This window comes from Conger conger, chromosome 5 (assembly GCF_963514075.1).
Source record: "Conger conger chromosome 5, fConCon1.1, whole genome shotgun sequence".
NCBI classification, from domain to species: Eukaryota; Metazoa; Chordata; class Actinopteri; order Anguilliformes; family Congridae; genus Conger; species Conger conger.
Window position 1 is genome coordinate 43327115 of NC_083764.1, and position 21233 is coordinate 43348347.

Genomic DNA, 21233 nt, shown 5'->3' on the forward strand with positions numbered 1-21233 from the left:
GTAAAGATAAATCTGAAATGGTAGAATTAATGATATACGTGTGATTAATGATATACGTGTTTAATACCAATTTCCATTTAAAGCTCTTTTTCCGAAGGCACTGCAGTTCCCTGTCTGGTGCACAAGGTGTCAGCACAGTTCCTGAATCCAGTCTAACTTGAGGAAGAGAATTTGGTCTCACTATGGTACATATTTTGCATTCTGATATGACATAGATCTACCAATGCAGTTCACATACATTCTCATAGTAGAGGCACAATGCACTTTTTGAATTTCACAACAATGACTGAGAAATGTTCTTCAAATATGTTCTGCAAAATATCACCCACCATTTTGTTTCACTCCACTGTTTACCAGTCAATAGCAGATAAGATATACTTCATTGAACCCTGTGGGGTAATTTGTCCTCTGAATTTAACCCATCCTAGCTACCTAGGAGCAGTAGGCAGCTACAGCGCAGCGCCTGGGGACCAACTCTAGCTCTGTGCTTTGGTCAAGGGCAATGGTCGGAGTAAACCTAACCTGACATGCATCATGCCTTTCAGTGTGGGGGAGGAAACCGGAGTACCTGGAGGAAAGCCACACAAGGAGAACTCCAAGCAGAGAGGATCCGGCTGGCCAGGACTCGAACCCGGGACTTCCCTCTCCACTGTGCTACCGTGCCTATGCAGTTAGTATGCCGGGTGAATTTAGTGAAAAGAGTCAGTAATGTGTGATATATCCTGCTGACTGTAACCCTCCCAATCAACTGTGCTTTCTCCCTTCAGAGTGCTAGCCACCGTTGGCACTGGCGTCATGACGATATTTTATGGGATGCATTACTGGAACAAGAACCAGTGCTTTTTGGCTGGACTGGCACTCCCGGACCTTTTAAGTTTCATTCAAAAGCTTTTTCGATGCTGGGATGCAGCTCTCAGTATCAACATCGATGAATTAATAAAAGAAGAGTGAATAGGAAAGGAAAGTAAAGTTCTTGAAAGAACTGGGCAGCGGACATTAAAGTTTGATTCCTGCACAGTCACTCTTTCAGGTGGGTGGATTGATCTGTTCCATTTCCAAAAGGATAACAATCAATGGTGAAACGGCAAAAAACCCAGACACTTATTCAGAGTAATAAACAACAGTGGAGAACAGCAGGGTGACTCGCAATAATGCAAAAATGCGGTATCACCAAGAGGCTTGTTTATAATCCATGAATGTAATGTTAAGCTAACACGTTTTACACTTTCTATCTTTACATGGAACATATGTAAAGAACACAATGATGTCAGAAGCTGTGTTCCTATATGTCAGCTACGGCATTCTTTGATCGATAAAGATTATCATCAGTGAATAAGGAGGTCCTGGATCAGGTATTGTGAGTGGGGCAGAACATACCTGGTGCCCAGGGCTACAAGGTGTCACTGACTAGAAAAGACTTAGTGTAATCTAGAGAAAGAGAAATACCCCTAAAATGTATGGATGGATGGTGTATATTTTTCAGTAATGATAAAAATAAATTAATACATTATTTGTTATAGGTCAAGGGGGGCCCAGGGAGGTGTGTGTATGTGAGTGTGTGCGTGCAGATGGGGTCACTTTATCATTCTTTTTCCCAGTACAAATCATTTCTATATCCGTCCCTGCACGTGTGGCACCTTGCCCTTTCCTGGAAGGAAATGGAATGTCAGTCGCTAGATAACCATTTTGGGTAAGGGGTGGAAATATGCCCATATGCCCATAGATTCCAATCGTATGAAGCAGGACACCTCTAGCCATCCTTTATTCCCTGGGCATTGCTGACACAGGGGAAAATACCAGCTTACCTTCATCTGAAGCTCTAAAACCTGCTCGCAAACAGACCCAGGACTTATCCTATATACAAATATAGCATATAACATTGTGCTAATTAGACAAGATGGCCTGGCCTGTATAATTTGGAAGGGGCCTGGAAGCATCAACAGCTAGGCTATAATCCAAAACCATTTACTCATTTTAGGTTGAGAGGGCATCATTTGTTTACAATGCTAACTGACTAATCAGAGCTGAAACAAGGCGGGAGAGGGGAAACAGAAAGGAAAACAGTGGAAACGGCTCTATACTTGACAAGGTTAAATAGACTAGAATATTGATAGGGTGCCTGAGAACAGAACACTTTTGTTCACAAAATGTGAATTTTTGGTCATTAAACTATTCCATCTTTCTCCGTTTAAATGCGCATAGACTTTTAAGGACTATTACAGGCCCAGTCTGTCTATGGCTAGTAAACCTATGACTGAACCTGAGTCTTTCATAGGCTATAAAGCAGGGGTGCACAACTCCGGCCTCTGCGTACTGGTTTTTGTTCCAACTAATCGCCTTGTTTTTAATTTGCTGACAGCTCTATATATTACCCTGGTTCAAGCCTGTACTTGAGCACAGTAAAATCATTTGGGTACACTTGCAGTCTACAGCTGTAGCCGGTACTCATACACATGTCAAATAAGATATGATTGAGTCAATTAAATAATTAAGACCAGAAGTTGGCACAAAATCCTGAAATTGATCGGCCTCTGCTATATCGATCCCTGAAATGTACTCGGAAAAAACGTATGGCGTCATGTATAGAACGTTCATCAACTTTTTCTATAGGCCCTGCTTTACGCACTGCAGGGGAAGAACGCGGGGGGAAATTTGGATGGTGGTTTGAGATCTGGAAGTCAAATGGCTAGGCCTATTCATGCTAACATGGGCTAAACGATTCAATCGCATTATAGATTTTCTTGATCAAGGAGATTGATTTGGCGAAATAATTGGCGTCCATTACCCATGAGTTGTGACCTTATATAGCCTATATTTTGACTTGTGACAAATCAATCATTCGAGTTGTTGGGGATACGCTTCCAGCATTAACAACACAATATCGATTTACATTTAGCATACCTTCCTCATCTTCAAAGGAAGCCGAAGTAAGTATTCAGTCGCTCAGGAATAGGTTTAGCAGAACATCGATTTTGCAGGCTCGACCGCTCACCGAGGTGGGGAGACTCTATTGATACGAAACAAGGCAGACGTTAGGACTGGGAGGGGCTTTTCACTCCATACGAACCCAGCAGTCATCACCTCTGCCCGTCTTTCTCCACAACGCGTCCAATCAGCGTCTGTCAGGGAAGCATGAATGAATGGCCACATCCACAAAATGACTTTCAACGCTCAGCCAACAAAGAGACGGTCGTCGTGTGAAGCTTTGTGTTGCGGTACGGATGAGGGGACACAAACAGACGATTTTTAAGCAACAACGCGAATAATTATATTTACTGCTAGGTAGCAAAAGCGCAACTGTTTCGACAGAGGATACATACGCGGACATCGATCCATTCTTTGCTTCAAGAAACTTCGTCCATTGCAGCGACTGTTCACTTACAAACGTAAGTAGGCTACAATCGGCTCTATTTGATCTTATTTTAAGTTTGCGCAAGGCAACGAATAGAATCAGAGTACTCTTGCAATGATATCACCTCGTGCTTCGTTTACGGTCAGTTTCGTGTAACCGGACAGTTTAATCCGCGAAACAACATGAGTTAACTTACTAACTTCACCTCGCCGTTCGACGAGATGCAGTTTTAAATTTTTCTAATGTTATGACCTGAAGCACTATTTCTTCTAATTCGATCCTTTAGCCAAAAAATAGCTTCGTTGTCTCCTTTCAGTTCATTTATTTAATTAGATCGCGTACACTGATCCAATTAACTTAATGTCCTGTGTGATTAATATTCAGAACGACCTGTTTTGACCCTCTCAATTCCCATAAGTTACCCTTATTTGTAATGTAAGAGACCAAGACACAAATTTCAGTTAATCGAAAAAAGCAACAGCTGTTGAGGACAATAGAATAGACTATCAGACAACGTCCATGTTTCTACATGGACAGCTTAACTCTTAAGTTACCCTGGAAACTGTGGGCTTATTACATGCATGTCTGAGTGGCAACTGGCAAAAGCTCAAAGGTGGGATTGAAGGAGACGTTAGACCTACTGTGAGGGTGTGGGTGGGAGGGAAAAAGAAAATAAGAAAGATGTTAGTCAGGAATATTTGTGTTTTAACAGTATTTTCAGTTGGATGCATTTAGTGTGGAGGTAGGCTTCCCACAACAGTCAGGACTGCAGAAACCCTATCCATCCATCTTCAGACCGCACCATGGCTCCACTGACCCTCCAACATAGTTTTGGATTTCCTTTTCTGATAATGTTATCAGTATAGGTGTTTAGTGGTATTTACTTTTGTTAACCGCACTAATGGTTGGTTGGTTTGTTCGACTAACTTCTTGGGTGGTATGTTACTGTTGTATTCCTGAGACTAACACTGAAGTTCTCCCCTATTGTAATGAATGGATTTAGGTGGCCTCATAGTTTTCCCCATATATAAATCACAAACCGACTACACAAACAACCATACACTGAGGTACACCCCCACCACGCACAGTCTTTCACCACCTGGGATGAGACTATCTTTATATTTCTTAAGGCTTGAGCCCTTAAAGATTTTTCCATGTTGCATGAAGTGCAGGACCTGATCAGTTTACCAGGGATTTACCAGTTTACCGTTAATATAGATTGAGATTAGAGTGTGTATGTTAGTCAGTTCATCCATCTGTGTCTATGTCTATGTCTATGTCTATGTCTATGTCTATGTCTATGTCTCTGTCTCTGTCTCTGTCTCTGTGTCTTTGTATGTATTCCTGTGTATGTGTGGCTGAATGTGCGCTTGTGCATTTGTTGCCATTTGTGTGCCTGTATCTCTCTGACTGTCTGCATTTGTGTGTGGGTGTGTGGGTGGGCACGTGTGCGGCTGAGGCTAAAAAGAAAGGGGACAGGACAGGACACAGATTACAGCCCCTGTGGCTGCTGACTGCAGCACTCCAGGTCCTCATATTTCCAAAAGATCATGCAAGGTCACCTGTGAATAAGAGAGGAATACCAGCTGCGGAGGAGACCGATGACTGTACCTTAGATTTAACACGCGCACACACGCACACGCACACGCATACACACACACACACACAAGAATAACTGCATACCTGTGTACTCGTGCTCTCACCACAGACATAGCACACATTATGCACAGACATACAGATACTTTCTTACAAGCATTACATATTGCTTGCATCAGACACATTTGTAAACAAACTGTCTCACAGGCACAGACAGAAGAACACATAGGCAGGTAGTCTTGTGAACAAGCTCACAAACTTGCACCCAGAAACACAGGCATGTGGACACACAGGATACTTGAGCTCCTTAAAGGGTAAACGATAGAGATTTTAAAAAATGTGTACACCTGCCACATGGAAGAATTTGTCCTATTTTAAGCTTCACAACATTTAAAAGCATAGTTTTGTTGACATAAAGGCACAAAATAAGCCCTAAAAGATGCTTGGTGTTTTCACCCCGCCTCCCATTTTCAGCAAGTTGAGCTATTGTATCCTGGCAGTGAGGGCATTTTTCTTTTGTCATAAAAGGTCACCTGATTTTGATGAAAAATGACTTGCATTTCAGTAAGCTTACATTGAACAAATCTAGCATGTTTCTTGTGTTGTCTAGAGCTGTCAGTTATGTGTTAGCTAGCATAATGGCAAAGTTGGCAATGCTGCAATAACGGTACAGTAGCTAGGTAGCAGCCATTGCATAATGATGCTCTTTGGTGGGGGAGGGGGGTGTCACAAAGCAGAATTGCTGAGTTCACTGAGTAAAACCGGGAACCCTTCCCGGTTAAAAAACCGCTGTTACAGGTTTTACTCGGTGAACTTATCCAGCTAACCCTGCTTCGTTATATACCCCCGATGCAAAGCTGTCTGGACCGTTGACAGTTAGCTGGACATGTACTCCATTTGTTCAAAACTGCCATATAACTAGCCTAGCGCTTATCATAGCCGAAGTTATAAATTGTAACATCCGTCTTCATTCAATTGAGCGCAATGCTTTATAAATGATTTAACTCAAAATATACAAGGGTTTATTGATTGTTTTAATTGATCCAGAATCAATGATGTCAATGTTGTCCATTCATGCCATATTTTAAACTTAAATATGATACCAGAGGTGCTTGTATTCCCACTGTGATGGCACCCACCAGAGAAGTAATTTTCTGGCGTGATGTTGGGCGTTTCTGTCAGCTGCGATCATTTTGTCAGACTTTTAGCCACACTAACTAGAATTTAAAGCCTTTTAAAACCTCTAAAATACAAATAATTGTTCTAATCTGTGGGATGTCATTATGCGGTGCCCTTTAATGCTGACTTTTCTGAAATACAGTTAAAGCCTGGCCTTTGAATCATGCAGGAAATATCACTCTACATAAGAGTGCCCCTGGTAGTTTGAGGCCCAGGTTGTTTTACGAGACCTAGCTATAAAGTCTTCACATTTCCATAAATGCTTTCAGAATTGTATCTAAACGGCAAGAGCCGCAACATATGTTCCAGCCTTTCATCTCGCTGCATTTGTCTTGATGCTCTATTGGGACTCTCATCAGAATATAAATGGCCTTCCAGTGGGAAGCCCATATGGATGGATTTGATGCTTCTCTCTCATAGTTCTGACAGGCCCTGGCTGAGTGTGTACCAGCCTGAAGCAATTTCCAGGGCTGGATGGTACAAGCAAGCCTCATCCCGGTTATCAGACTATCATCCGCCTCTCCGGGTGGCGCCGGTCTACGGAGGCGTCAGGGGAGTGTCAATAGTGATGTAGTTTACCAACGGATGCCTCAGGCAGTACCGCACTGAGTGGGAGGGGTCCAAGGGAGTCCAAAACCCCTCCCATTCTGCGCAGTATTGGGTGACCTGCAGTAAACACCCAGATTCTTAGCCCCGTGATAAGGAAATGGCTTTTGTGTCAGGGGAGGTACACTGCTACTGTCAGAATTTCCTGCAGATACCAGGGCTGTTCGGGGAAAGGTTTTATTTATAGCACAGTTATGATCATTGTGATAACTGTACAGGGATGCAGCGGAGTATTTGCATCCTGCCTCAGTCTGGTCTTTGGGTACAAATGGAAAACTGTACATCAGATATCCAAAGCTTTGCCTCCTGACTCGAGGTTAATGGGTCTACTAAATTCTGGCCCTAACCCCCACCCCAACAATACACATAGAGAGGGGCTTGCATGCCTGTTTATGAACCTACTGCCCTACAACTGTACACCCTGTTATATTGGTTCTCTACGTCTTCAGTTCCCATCTTCATTACCTGCACAATGAGCACCTGCACTTGTGTAAAACTGGAAATGGCAGAAATAAGAGGGAAGTACAGCACGATGTGAATGCAGAACCCGCTTGTGTGAACAGCTGAACTGCAGAGAATGAGGGAGGTGGTGGCTGATTGCAAGATGGCTTCAGTCCTGGGGAAAGCAGTTGGTGACAGAGCAGGGATGCGTCAGCAGCATGGACCAGAGCATGCCACGTCACGGCTCTTCAACCACACTGAGAGCTGGAGGGATTGCAGTGAGCAGGAATATTACATTGGGGGGGGGGGGGGGGGGGGCGGTGCTTGGATCCTCAGGTGTCCTTGTAGAGCTATATCAGTGGCGTCCTGCTGGAAGTTCAGCGGTCTGTCCCCTCTGTCGCTGCGCCGGGCAAAATTAAATTAGAGCCTTTAAATGTGATGGGAACACGAGCGCTCTTCTGCTGCAGAGTGGTCTCCAACATAACTAGGAAGTAGAATCTGCAGAGCAAGGCTGCTCAACCCTGTTCCCTGTACCATCCTGCATGTTTTCACTCCAACCCTGGCAAAGCGCACCTCATTCAACAGCTGGAGATCTTGTTCAGCTGATAATTGGTAGAATCAGGTGTGCCAATTTAGGGTTAAATGAAAATCTACAGGACCCTACATCTCCAAGAACCAGGTTGTGCAGCCCAGATGCATAGCAACAGGGCCTGCTGGTTTTTGTTGATCAATTAAAGCTGTTTATTGTGCTATTTGCTTACCTCATCTGGTTTCTTGGTCTCAATTTTTTATTGATTTTAATGTAGAAATGAAAACCAGCAGGTCCTGTGGTTCTCCAGTGTTGAGGATCTGAGCACTAGAGACACTTCCTTAAACAGATTGTGACTCTCCCATTCCATGGGAACATTGACCTGGGTGGGCCTCAACATGAGCACATGGCTAAGTGTTGAGTGCTTCACAGAGATGCTTCTTCATCTACTTGCGCGGTGATTGGAAATAAACACAGCGAGGCAAACAGTCTCTTGTGAAGCCAAGCTCCTATCGGCTAATGACTAAACCCTGTTTGTCTGAGGAGCCCTCATTAGCATTTAGACAACAGCAGGCGGGCACGGTTGTTTCTCCGTCAAAACGTGATTTGTTTTTGTTGTCGGCTGTTTTCATTCCCTCGGTGTGGATTGGAATCCAACATGTGAGTAGATGCCCTGTCAAACAGCAGGCCTCCAAAGGAGCTTTTAATTTAACATATCTGCTTGTAAATGCCAGGGTTCATCCATGTAATGGAAGTATTCTTTATGATTGTTTGTCATGCACCGTTTAGCCCCATTATTTGTTGCTGTGGTCTAACTACTAATGCCAAATCTTCCCACTTCATCCTAGAATAAGCCATTTAAAATGGAGTTCATGTAAAATGCAGTGTTTTCAGCTGATGATACCCATCTACTTGAGAATTAATCATGTATAACTATTCCAAATTTGTAATTGAAACTTTCTTATACACACTTGTGAACATGGAAAACGACTGCACACAGTCACATAATGCAAACAACACTGATGCTTAGTGCCCACTACTACTTCCAACAACACTGAGCTACACTCTGTATTAGTGAGGACCCTGTATCTCAGAGATGTACTGGTGAGGACCCTGTATCTGACACTGAGCTACACTAGTGAGGACCCTGTATCTCAGAGCTGTACTGGTGAGGACCCTGTATCTCATAGCTGTATTGGTGAGGACCCTGTATCTCAGAGATGTACTGGTGAGGACCCTGTATCTGACACTGAGCTACACTAGTGAGGACCCTGTATCTCAGAGCTGTACTGGTGAGGACCCTGTTTCTCAGAGCTGTACTGGTGAGGACCCTGTATCTCAGAGCTGTACTGGTGAGGACCCTGTATCTCAGAGCTGTACTGGTGAGGACCCTGTATCTGAGAGCTGTACTGGTGAGGACCCTGTATCTCAGAGCTGTACTGGTGAGGACCCTGTATCTCAGAGCTGTACTGGTGAGGACCCTGTATCTCAGAGCTGTACTGGTGAGGACCCTGTATCTCAGAGCTGTACTGGTGAGGACCCTGTATCTCAGAGCTGTACTGGTGAGGACCCTGTATCTCAGAGCTGTACTGGCGAGGACCCTGTATCTCAGAGCTGTACTGGTGAGGACCCTGTATCTGAGAGCTGTACTGGTGAGGACCCTGTATCTGAGAGCTGTACTGGCGAGGACCCTTTATCTCAGAGCTGTACTGGTGAGGACCCTGTATTTGACACTGAGCTACACTAGTGAGGACCCTGTATCTCAGAGCTGTACTGGTGAGGACCCTGTATCTGAGAGCTGTACTGGTGAGGACCCTGTATTTGACACTGAGCTACACTAGTGAGGACCCTGTATCTCAGAGCTGTACTGGTGAGGACCCTGTATCTCAGAGCTGTACTGGTGAGGACCCTGTATCTCAGAGCTGTACTGGTGAGGACCCTGTATTTGACACTGAGCTATACTAGTGAGGACCCTGTATCTCAGAGCTGTACTGGTGAGGACCCTGTATTTGACACTGAGCTACACTAGTGAGGACCCTGTATCTCAGAGCTGTACTGGTGAGGACCCTGTATCTGAGAGCTGTACTGGTGAGGACCCTGTATTTGACACTGAGCTACACTAGTGAGGACCCTGTATCTCAGAGCTGTACTGGTGAGGACCCTGTATCTCAGAGCTGTACTGGTGAGGACCCTGTATCTCAGAGCTGTACTGGTGAGGACCCTGTATTTGACACTGAGCTATACTAGTGAGGACCCTGTATCTCAGAGCTGTACTGGTGAGGACCCTGTATCTCATAGCTGTATTGGTGAGGACCCTGTATCTCAGAGCTGTACTGGTGAGGACCCTGTATCTGACACTGAGCTACACTAGTGAGGACCCTGTATCTCAGAGTTGTACTGGTGAGGACCCTGTATCTCAGAGCTGTACTGGTGAGGACCCTGTATCTCAGAGCTGTACTGGTGAGGACCCTGTATCTCAGAGCTGTACTGGTGAGGACCCTGTATCTGACACTGAGCTACACTAGTGAGGACCCTGTATCTCAGAGCTGTACTGGTGAGGACCCTGTTTCTCAGAGCTGTACTGGTGAGGACCCTGTATCTCAGAGCTGTACTGGTGAGGACCCTGTATCTGACACTGAGCTACACTAGTGAGGACCCTGTATCTCAGAGCTGTACTGGTGAGGACCCTGTATCTCAGAGCTGTACTGGTGAGGACCCTGTTTCTCAGAGCTGTACTGGTGAGGACCCTGTTTCTCAGAGCTGTACTGGTGAGGACCCTGTATCTCAGAGCTGTACTGGTGAGGACCCTGTATCTCAGAGCTGTACTGGTGAGGACCCTGTATCTGACCCTGTATCTGACACTGAGCTACACTAGTGAGGACCCTACATCTCCGATACAGAGCCTTACTAATGAGGTCCAATACAGCTGTGTGAGGGCAATACATCTTAGACATCGAGCTGTACTGATGAGGAGAGTAAATGCCAGGGGCGTAGTCCTCATGTAGGGTTTGCCGTAAAGACCACAGCTGAAAGCAGGTATACCACATCCGACCAGCACTGTAAAGTGCCTGAAACAAACACTTGCAACACAAATAATGCCAATGAAAACTGAGTTTTGTCGTACTGAACACAAGAAAATCAAAGAGCACTGAGAAAATGGTCTTGCAGCCTATGGGGCCGAAGAGCTCATCCCCATTATGCACCTCCACCAGCACCAGATAATTTATGGTACCCTGACAGGGCCATTTCCCCTACAGTTGTAATCACAGGGCCCAGAGAGGTGAGCAGGGAGATGGGTTTTAAAGTCTGTTGAAGGACGCACTCCGAATATCTTGCGCACTGGACCAGCTGAAAGCAGTACTCTTTCACCACCTTAACTGGAGAAATATTAAAATAAATTCATGTGTGGGCCAAAACACTGGGCCCATGAGGGCAATATCACCTGTGTAAGCAGCCAGCAGTCATTTACTATTCACAGTGTGTAGTTTGTTTCCAACATGGATGCTTTATGTTCTTTTTTAGCGCAGGAAAGTCACCGAAAGGCAAACGCATATGTGCATGCCTCACGGAGCTGCTGCATAATTTTCTTTAGTCATTTTTTTAAAACATGATGAACTTTAGTTAAGGCTGTTAAATAAATGAGCAATATTAACTTAAAAGGCATGGCGGGTTCAACTGTGCTTTCTGCGTGACTAATTACACTATTTGAGCCCAGCTCCTTTCTGACTCAACCAGTGTGGTTTATGCTCCATGTGGAGGTTTTGAATTCTGGCTTAATTAACATGTTTTTCCACCTCTTTGTTGAGGTTGTTCTTTAACATTGTGTATATTTGTTGTTGTGTGGATGTTTGCCAACGCACCGCACTCATCACTGAGGATGAAGGATAACATAGGGCCTGTGTTTCTGTAGGTCTAGTGTGGGTTGTTTGGGAGTGAGCATACAGGCTGTAATGGTATGGTTTTACGGAAGGTATATGGAGCAGAGGGCGAAAGGGAAAGTGAATGTGCTACGTAGGGTTTAGGGGTAGCACTGAGATAGCACTTAGGACTTTGAGAACAGTTAGAGTATAGAGAACTAGGAGTACGCAGGTGTAAGCAGCAAGTATGTAGTGAATTTGGAGGTGCAAAGAAGAGCTTGGCTGCAGCCAGGATTGTAGGGGAGTAGACTCTGAGGATGGAGTGTAACTGGTAATTGCAAAGCTTCTACACCTTGGTTTGGAAGTGAAGCACAATTCCTCTGTTTAATGAGGAGATGTTGTCTACTCAAGGAGCAGTCTCCCAGAAAACGTCTGTTGCTGCGAAAGTGGGGAAAATTGAGCCGTCTTCAGCTCTGCCAGGCCGCTGTGTAATCCCAGCACTAAGCGTTTCTCTTGCAGATCGCATTTCTGATAATGAAGCCATTTTGGTGGGGGGAGGGAGGGATAATGTCCGAGAGAGGTATTTTGTTCATTATCCTTGTTTGTTTGAATTGGTGCGCGCATGGCTAAGCCTGGCAGTTTCCCACTGGTCCTTGTGCATTCTCGTAGGGTCGCCGGTGGGAAATTGACGCTTTGTCGCGAGGAGTCTGTTGCCGGGCGTGTCAGGTGACCAGGCGAGGAACGAAATGGATGATTTTGCTGAAAGGCCGACAGCCACCTGTCAGTGTGACGGGTAATGCATTAACCCTTTCTCTCCCTGGCTGTAGTTTTTTTGAATAGATGGGTCTGGATTACATGCTGGCAGACGGACACGGACTTCAGCACATTCGTCAGGACACCGGCAATACAAATAACATGCTTGACTCTAAAATGACCTCATCAATGTGTGTTGACCAGTTCCAGTCAGCGAGCTTGTATGTAAACTCTGCCCTGTTGCCAGAAAGACAGTTAAAACCGCTCGCTGTGTTTTGAAACGGGCTCCCATCGCGTCTCATAAGCAAGTTGCCCACGCGCTGTAATTGCCTGTAGTGCATGGGTGCGCCCACGCTGAGATCGGTTGGCGACTCTGTCCGCCGGTATTTTTAGAGGTGAATCATTTTGTTTCGCTCTGGGGTTGAGCAGCGCACCAGGCCGCGGGCGATGTGATGCTGGGAAAAGGGAAGTTTCAATTTCGGAACGCCAGTTTGGAGCCGGGAGTGTGGGACGAGCGCGCGTGAGGTTATCGAGTTCCACCAATTGGGCTGTTATTGGTGGAGATGTCGGGCTGGCTTCCATTCTTGTTGCTGAGCAATAGCAGCCTCACTCCCTCTTCGATCTTTGTAGGCTCACTCAGGGCTGACTTTGACTGTGTTCATACGTTTCCCAAGTACGTTCTTGCTCCCTTGGCCTTTTTTCCGCTAAACAGTTAAATGTTCTTGCGTGCATGCCAGGTCAATTAACCTGATTTAGTCTTGTAGCTGTAATTGCCCTTTTTATTTGTCAGAAGGAATTTGACAGAGAAGTGTCTGCACTTCTGTCCAATTTTGAAGCAATATTGTAATTTTTATTGCACGCCAAGTATGCCTGCTAATTAGCTGGAGGTCAGGAGACAGGCTGAAGTGTTCTGCCTAACTTGATTTGAGATTCTCTTTTACACAAGACAGGTGGAATAATGAGTTTAAGCGCTTGCTAATTGCCTGCGTGGCAGACACACTGGGCTGTGTTAATGATGACAGGCAAGCAGTATAATATGTGGGTAAAGGATGTCTTTTTTTTATTTATTTTTTTATTTTTATACATATGTACATTGCGCTGCAGAATTATTGGTGGCCTTGATAAATATGCCCAAAAAATACTAAAAAATAAATAAAATTAAAAAATACCTTCATTGAAGTGAACTTTATTATCCAACATGTGAATAGTGTGCTTTATTAATGGATTCAACCAAAGTCTTTCAAATAACAAATGCATTCACTTAACCCTTTCTGTGTGAATTTTGTTGTCCTTCTGGACAGTCTGCTAATGGCCAAGTCTCAGATTCAGCAAGACATCGCAGAAACATCAATGACTCATCTCCATATTTACTTGTCTGCATTCCTGTTTTGCCGCCAAGCATATCGATGATATGTATGACCCTAAGCATACCTCACAATCCACACACAAATGGGTGAGTGACAACAAAATCAAGAAAAGGTTTTGCCATGGCCATCTCAGGCGTTGGACCTCAATCCAAGGGCTGAGCACAAACCCAAGAATGTGAAGGGTGATTCAAGGTTCTGGATCAAGGAACGGTCCAAAATCCCTGGAAATGTGTTCCTTAAGCATTACAGGAAAAGACCAATGCTGTCATCCTTGCCAGAGGTGGATGCACCAAGTACTAAACTAGGGGTGATTTTTGTGAAATCTAGTTTTAGTGACTTAAAGTTTGATTTTGGTTGGTTCCATTGAAACTTGATTTATTGATTAATGAAGTACTGTGTGTTTCACATCATGGTGACATTTTTGAGTTTCTCAATTATATTGTCTATTTTTAAAAAAGTATTTTTTATGCATTGCCCATCAGGGGTGCCGATAATTCTGGAGCCCACTGTATGCATGTAGATTCCTTTGTAAAGAAAATGTTGATACACAGATATATGCAACATACTTTTTTGTTCTGTCTTTTCAATACTTTTTCATACTCTCACCCATCTACCCTCTCCCTCTATTTACTTTCTCTTTCATTTTGTAGCACACACATACTGAGGCAAGTAGAAACTAGGTGGCCATTTTGCTTCCGCTGTATAGTGTCATGTTACTTAACTTCCTTTAGTTTTTCCGATGAATTCAGGCCATGCCTATTGATTTCGGTAAGGGTCACCTTTGAGAGGACTGTGAACCGTACTGAAAGGGAAAGGTGGTGTGTGGTGTGTGTGTGTGGCTTGGTGGGGGGTGTCAGTAAGAATGGAGAAAATTACCTCTGGCTGGTCAGTTTTTTTGATTTATCTCTCCTTACTACTGACAGTATTTTACACTGACAGCGTGCCGGCCTATAAAATGTCTCCTTGCTATTTTGGTTGTTCAGATTTTATAGTTGTCTAACTGTACTGCTTTGATGGATGAAGAAGATGATTGCTTTGGAGAGCCATTTTTGTCAGTGTATTTCCCCTCCATGTTGAAGGTCGCAGTTTAAAATATGTAGCACGTAGGCACAAGGACCACAGCCATCTTCCCCGCTCCACTTTACGGTAAAAACATTACTGCCTGGTGTCCCCCGTATTGATGTTTAAAGCAGCTGAACACATTCAGCGCCACGCTGCATGGATACAAATCCCAGAACTGAGGCGGGTGGTGAAGAAAGTGGTGTGGGTGGAAAGGTCACATGACAAGTTGGTTTACAGACTGTTGTTCCCTGCCCCCTCCTTAGGGGCCTCTGGGGAGGTCACGTGAAGCTCTGCCGCAGGAGGGAAGTAAAAGATCGAAGAATAAACATCTCCCATGATTCTCTGGAGCAGTCACTGCGTGGGAAATATGAACTGAACACAGTGGTTCTTTCGGGGTGGGAGTGGGTGGGGTTTCGTGAGTTACACCTGCTGCTATTCACTACCCCTCCCCCCCTTTTTTTCTTTTCAGTCTTCTTAGGTTGTCCCTGTTCATGGAAACATTTCTCAGCACAGATGAAACCTTATCTGTGCCATCTTTCCCCAAGTTGTCATGGTAACAGAAGATTATCCATCTTAAATCCTGTAGCAGAAGAACGATTTTTTAACAGGATATTGATCAATTTGCCTTAACCTCTTCAATTCTTTGTGTTTACCAAATCGCTTCAGTTGCCTGGTTTTCCTTTTCTGTCTTCTCTGGAGTCCTTAAAAGAAGTTATACAATGTCATCCTAAAATTTTAATTTCAAATTCATGCGTTAGCTAATTTTATTAGATTATATCAATATTGTCTGTAGACTTTGCAGAGGTTTGCAGAAGAACCTCAAACATTGAGCGCTTATTGGTTGTTGCACTGAGGAATTGGGATTGTTTTCTTTTTTGGAAACATGCCCAGCATTTATCAGGCATCATGTACACACGAGTGAGAGGCAGATTCAACAAATTGGGTGACGGTTTAATCTGCTGGCCGACTCCTCGGGCTGTGAACGAGTTGGAGGAATTCTGCTGACTGGGTCGTACTGCGTCCTCATTAGAGTATCTGGGAGCTCAATTAATCAGGCAATTTAAATGTCACAGGGAGTCTGAAGATCAGGATGCGTTCTCTGAACGATTAGAGAGGTTCTGAGAAGCGTGGGGGAGTGATTAGGCTGAACAGTATGAATACGTACCTGGGTACAGGGGATGACCGCATTATTCCAGAGTCTGTAGGACCTTGACCGACAGTATTTAGTAAGGGGGCTGGTATAAATGCAGTGCAATTGAAGAGGAAGAGAGGAGCACACAACATCATCATTCATTGTTGTTATTATTATTATTATTATTATTATTATTATTATTATTATTAGTGGCAATAGTGGTAGTAGCAGTAGTTGTAGTTGTAGGGGCAGTGGTAGTAGTAGTAAGTAGGCAATCACCAACAATATTGCACAGAGTATGGCATTGTAGCAGCAGCAGTTGAAGTAATATTGTCAATAAAAGTAATGGCAGATCACAGGAGTGGATCAATGATTTCCTTTTGTTTTTCAGCGCTTTTGCATAACCTCCCCAGATATGTCTTCTGCAGTAGGAGCAGGAATAGTAGTGTGAACTGCAGCACATTTCCATGGTAGTTTTACTCCTGGGAGTACTCCTCAAGGCATTCTGCACTCTGGCTTTATGTTTGCAGTCTACTGAAGGTATAGATCGGTATCTTAGCAGGCTAGCAGCACGAGATGTTTTGCTTGTGCTTCTTTGAACTACCTCCATCACCGCTCTGAAGTTAACTCATTGGTGTCATTCACGACACAAAAAGTGTTCTTTGTTGACACTTGTTAATTGCTTCTCAATACATCTAATCATCTGAAATGTCAGATTTTCCCATCAAACAGCTCAATTATGCTTTTGTCTAATGAAAATGTGACGCGTTAATGAGCAATGACATTTTCCCTTCCAAACCCCCCCCCCCCCCCCTTGGTTCCCTGTTCCTGCAAAGTCTGAATTTTCAACATCTGGGCCAGTGTCAGGGAACATCAGCTCCAATTAAAATCAGAGTCCCCAGATGAATGCCAGAAAACAAAACAGGCATGCGTTTTATTAAGCAGATGGAACTCCATTACACGCCTGACTTTTGGTGGCGCTTTGTCGGTCAGCACCCTCCCGCTGGTATGCCTCAGGGTCACGCTCTTCACTCCGTTGTGGCACGCTACCATTTTAACCTAAAGCAAGGAGCTCAGCCGCCATTCCAACCAGCTGAGAAATCGTTACGGTAGGAACGGGTCATCAAATATACCAGCCACTCAGGAAAATGGTCTCGTAAGTAAACCGATAATGTTATGGGTTCATTACAGACGCAGTGGTAATGATCCTCACCCAGAGCTTCGCTCAAACCCCCGCACACCCCCCCTCCCCCCCCTCTCCCTGGCCGGTATTCCGGACAGGCCTGGGAATGAGATCTGAGGCCGGTGTGTAAGGGGATCCAGAGTTTCACTAAATATTTCAAAGAGGTTGGCTGCTGACAGATGCTGTAGGTCAAGTTACCAACCCGTCTAACTCCTGTACCGCAGGTCCGTGGACAGTATGCCCATCCACTGAAGCAGAATTACCCACAATCCCACTGGCTAGCGCCATGCTGCGCTTTTGAGTGTGTGACAGAAGTCTCGTGAAGGTCACAGGTGCCATGAAACTCAGTCTACCTCTTGCCAAGTATGGAGACACTAGGGTTTCCCCTGTTCTATTCTACCCATGTCGTCAAATATGAAGTCGATTTTCTCACACTGCTAAAAAATAAAGAAATAAAATAACAAGAAAAATAGGTCTTATTTTGATTTCTGGCTCCTGCCGAAGGTAAAAGCTGTGAAGTATGACCTACTTTCATATCTCCCCGTGTGCAGTGCACGCAGGCCGGCAGTTATGACAGGTTCCATTTGTTTGCAGCAGTCTGTTTGTTTTAGGCCCAGGGAGTGTTGTGTGGTCTGTGGTCTGTGCGGGGTGAGCTGGAAGGCACCCGGCAACCAACACGGACACACTGCAGATCTTCAGCCGTAGCGGAGTGTGGGGTTGGGGGAGGGAGAGACGGGTCGTAAATCAGGCTTCCCATCCAGACCTTTTCGAAAAAATCAGACCTTGGAGAAGTGCTTGGAGAAGAACGGAGATGGAGAAAGAACTGATAACTGAGAGAAAAGGACAAGTGGAAACATAAGGAAGATGGAGGAGGTTTTTGAAGTTATTGGTTTATCAGCAGGGGATGTATGTTGTCTTACACTGAAAAGCTAGTTCTGGGCCCTTTTTAAACTCAGGAACAGAGACCGACTGCAAGAGAGGAATGTTGAGTGAAAAGGAGAAACAAAAATAAATGGAGAGAGACGAGTAGAGCGAGTGAGAGGGTGGAAGGGTGTGTAAACAAAACCGTCCTGTCTGCAGAGCTGAGCAGAGGAGTGGCAGTGCAGGGAGTATCGTCTGAACCGGCCCTGGTTGAGCCGGAAGCTTGTTGGCAGGATGCTGGTGGCCGGTTTCCTGTCAGGAAGGCGACTGCGGTCAGCGGCGCTTCCTGGTACCCCCACGGTGCCTCACTGCTGCCGTGATTAATGCGTCTCGGGCATAACCAGTGCAGGCCCAGTGGAGGCCGGTTTCTGAGGCGCTGAAAGGCCTGCACTCTTGTTACAGTGTCTCCTCAGTTACCTCCGCACAAGCAGAAACATTGTGCCCATTGCTCTTGCTTTAACTGTACACTGAGATCGAGGGGTGAGGGCACTGAGAATGTACCTCACATTTATTTAACCTCACTGAGCAGCAGGCCTGAACAGCCTGCAGCATTTTGGCTTACATTGACAGCTGTGCATGAGTATGTGGTAAGGCATCCACTCTATCTAACTGGTGTAGTGTGGGATACTTCATTTGAGTTGGTTAAATCCAGACTTATTTTTTGTGGGGTTTTTTTTTTATTTTTTATTTTTTATTTTTTTTGTTGTTGATGATTTCACAAACTCACTGGATTTGAAAAACTAATGTGTTTAGTTTCTCGGGATGAACCCATTCACAAAAAACATGATGCTTCTCACTCTAATCAGGACACGCGTGTGTCCCTGATGCTTTAATATGACACGATTTCTTATCGACGTTCACATTGCGATCATATCAGTGATGTGCGATCGTTACAGTGTGTTCAAGACCACGTGGGTTCGGAGCAGGTGGCCGTTCGTTTTCAGGTAGCAACAGTAAACGTTTTGTCTGCGCCGCAGTATTGATTTTCTTATCCGTGAGGTCGCTGAGGGGGCGCTCGACGATTCTGGAGAGACGTGGCAGAGAAATCGCTGAGGAACACTGCCCCCCTCATTTATCCCCGACTTTCCGAAGCCTCAACTTCTGCGCAGTCTACCACTTTACTCTTAAGAACATCGATTCCCTTCTCTAATGAGATTAAACCCCCCTGTACTGTATTTAGCTTCTTTCTTGGAACCGGTTGAAAGATCAGCGGCTTAGTCGCAGTGGCTGGGGGCGGGGTGGGGAGGGGACGGGGGGGGGGGGGGGGGGTATGGAAGGGCTTTGTGGAAGGCGCCGGAGCCCAGAAACCGCGGACCCAGCGCCGCTCGTTGGCCGCGGCCTGCTGTGCCCCGCCTGCGGTCCCCCGCGTGAAAGGAGACAATGAGAGATGTGTGTCTTCTCAGTGTGACGGTTCGAGCCTGTTGTCCGGAAGAGGATGTTAGTGCGAAGCGCAATCAATGTGACAGCGGGGTGGCTGAGCGAGGCTTTCTGGGTAGGAACTGCGGAGCAGGTTCTGCGAGCGCTCACAACAGGTCACACTCAACGGCCATTTTCAACTGCCAGCGACACGGGATACATATGCAAATCGCTATTTGCATAGAAGTCCTCACAAAAATAGGGAGATCAGTGAATGAGATGCATTTGACCAAGTAGAGAAAGTACATGAAGTGCATTATAACAAAGTTTTCTTTCACTGCTTTCCGTAACCACTAATGATCTGTGTGCCACCAAAAAAACTTTTGCTTTATTTCATGCTTGCTAACTTTTTGTGGTAATGAAGACAACAAGAATAATTACAACTACTGCTACTACTGCTCATATTCTTATCACACATGAATTTTACACTGTGCTCAATTCCATGCTTGTCTGGCTCTAACTTGTGAACTCGTAGACTACATCTTAATCAGAGAGCTCTGTGATCATGTTCACCCGGGGAATGCCTTTCGCTTGTCAGTCATTTGGATATCTTCATCGGATTGCGAAGTGAAATGGTTTTCTATTGATATGAAGATTCTTTTAGTTGTTTTTTTTTTTTTTTATATACGCATTTAATTATTTCTCTCTGAATTCAGTTATCTTGCGCCTGCAGTATCTTCATTTTGGATATGCCTGGTTTTGTTTTTAATTTTAGCTATATGAAGGGTTGAAGGCATGACTAGAACAATTTTAAGTTGGTTGTCTCTTCATTAATTGCCCCCATTGTAATTTATTTGTGATTGGTGTTGCAATTACGTTCTTTCCAAATATTTTGGTGAACTCTGGTCGTTCATTTGATGAGTAAACATCGATTTCCTGGTCAAATTCATGCCCATTTCTGAGCCTGGTTTCATACACTTAGCAACTCCTTCTTTTCCCACAGCAGGGGTCATATTCTCCCTTTCCTCGCCGTCTCTTTATTCTATCTTTTACTCTCTTCCTTCATCTTCCTCTTCAGTTTTTTTGTTTTGTTTCTCCCTGCGTTAACCATTCAGTTTCTTTCATCTTGGTCTCCGTCAGATCTCACTGCCAGCACACTGACTCTACCCTCGATGAAGTTGAGAAGAATCGCATTCAAATGGCACTACCTAATGAAATGAAGCACGGAGTGTTTCCCCTCCTCCGCTCTCACACCTTCCTCACCCCTTGATCATCTCTGAAAAGAAGAAAACACAAAGGGAACTCTCGATCCCCTGTCTGCGACACTGAAGAGTCATCCCATGAAAACGGCATCATTGTTGCCGCAGTAATGGTCCCGTCTTCAGCGGGGATGCTGGTGCTCTTTGTCCCGGGACCAGTTGCCCTGTGTAAATAGAAACCTCTAAAGTCTCGAGAGCAGAGGGAAGCGTTTGACCTCGTGCCCACTTTTTCATTGCCCTTGTCACAATCGCCATTCTCTTATTTTGCGTTATTACTTCCTTGCCAACGCCCTTCTCTCTCGCCTCTGGACTCTCTTTTGTCTGCCATCTGTCCTGGGTGTGGGCTAACGTCTGCTGCCTAGGCACTGTCTCTGTCCCCTTACGCCCTCCCCCGTCCTCCCTCTCCCTCTCTCTCTCCCTCTCTCTCTCTCCCTCTCTCTCTCCCTCTCTCTCTCTCCCTCTTTCTCTGTGTGTGTGTGTGTGTGTGTGTGTGTGTGTGTGTGTGTGTGTGTGTGTGTGTGTGTGTGTGTGTGTGTGTGTGTGTGTGTGTGTCGCCTGGAGGGGAGCTTATTCAATGGGCAGTCCAGATGGCCCCCTCCGCTCGCTGTGCCCTCAGATTAACCCTGGACCCCCGCCCCCC

At 45.1% G+C, this 21233-nt stretch overlaps 1 protein-coding gene across 2 annotated transcripts in view; it reads left to right on the top strand.

Annotated features, from left to right (window-relative positions):
- Positions 1-2846: 2846 nt before the first annotated feature.
- LOC133129339 (SPRY domain-containing SOCS box protein 4-like) overlaps positions 2847-21233 on the top strand; it is a 41704-nt gene continuing 23317 nt past the window's right edge. Inside the window, exon 1 of one of the 2 annotated variants that reach the window (XM_061243350.1) lies at positions 2847-2927. The gene's annotated coding sequence lies outside the window, so the exon portion shown is untranslated. Of the gene's footprint in view, positions 2928-2948; positions 3387-21233 lie in introns of those variants that run through there. The other variant, XM_061243349.1, reaches the window with a different exon arrangement.